Below are 1,432 nucleotides of genomic sequence, written 5' to 3'. Positions count from 1 at the left end.
CATAGACTTCCACACCTTTGTGTGGACAGCATTGCCTGGGTATCCTCATTCCTGGGATTCTCTGCTCTTCTACTTGGTGATCTCTGCCCTGATCTCCTTGCTTCTGCCCGCTGGGATGGGTCCAAAGTGGAACCACACTCTGGGGTACTGTCTGTAGCTCCTAACCTGTTCCACACTGTCTTTGCTCTCGTTGTTCCACCCCTCTTTTGACCTCTTTAATCTTAATAGCTACCTTAACTATCTCCTAAATTCCTGAAAAGGAAATAATGTTTGTATTAATAGCTGCCATTTACTGAGCTTTCCATATGTTGTCTTATTTTAACATCCCCCCAAAATAGGTTCTCATTCTTTAGCCCCATTTGAAGGGAAGAGGGTGGGATGGGGGGCTATATTACAGATGGAGAACATGAGTCCCTGAGAGAAAATGGGTTGCGTTAGTTCCATTTAGTGAGTAAGTTAGCACAAGATTCACACCCACGTCTGTCTGATTTAAAGCCTTCAGTTCTAGAAAATGGTTGAGTGTGGCTATCTTTACCACTTTGCTCCACAATCTGGATCCTCTACGTCACCAGTCTCCTTTCTCAGCCTTTGATCTCTTGAGTTTGGGATAAGGTGTCTTTTTCTGTCTACCTGTATGTACTCCAGATTCCACCCCCTCTGCTTGTATTCCCACCCCCCATTCTTCACTAACTCATGTGTGCCCCCTGCTGTCCTGAAAGCACTTTTCCTCCATTAGACTTTTGGAAAACCAAGCACACATAGCAGCCCGCTGGGCTTCATGCAGCTTAGCTGTTCCCAGGTTGGGTGGACTTACTGGAAAGGGGAGAGGATTGAGGTGAGTTGAGGGTGGGCCATGGCCTCCCTTGATAAGGATAAAGACTTCACTCAACTGGAGGTTCCTGAGAAGCCACTCTAGGTCTCCCCATTGGCAGGGAGTCTACCAGCTGTGACTTGTGACTTGAGTTATGTGACACTCTCTATCCAGACTCCTTATCCTAACTGGGCTCTAATCCTAGAGTTTAATTCCAGCCATAGGAATTGGACCCTTTTATTCCGGGCAGGAACTAAGTTCTTTTTCTATTCTTCCCTACCTCCCATATCAGCACGCACTCCACTAGAACCTCCCCTGCCATTTTATTTATCCTCTCCATATCAACATCCAAGAAAAGTTCTGATCAATTCATTCAGTCCAGTGTTTAAATAGCTGGTCATGGCTCAGTGAGGTGCAGGAATGGCCTCTGTACGTTAATGGTGGAATTTCAGGTGGCATGCAGGTGGTTCTTTTCTTGTGGTGCTCAGACCAGTTAGAAGAAACAGAGCAAAGGAGGTCCCATAATTTGAATTAGCTATTCTTTATCTGCTTTTCCCATGTCTTTCCCCAAGTCTCTTTTCTCCCTCTTCTACAAAAAAAGTTACTGCTACAAATACAGGA

This window comes from Tamandua tetradactyla, chromosome 2, assembly GCF_023851605.1.
Source record: "Tamandua tetradactyla isolate mTamTet1 chromosome 2, mTamTet1.pri, whole genome shotgun sequence".
In the NCBI taxonomy this organism is placed as follows: domain Eukaryota; kingdom Metazoa; phylum Chordata; class Mammalia; order Pilosa; family Myrmecophagidae; genus Tamandua; species Tamandua tetradactyla.
Note: the sequence above shows the minus strand (reverse complement) of the source record.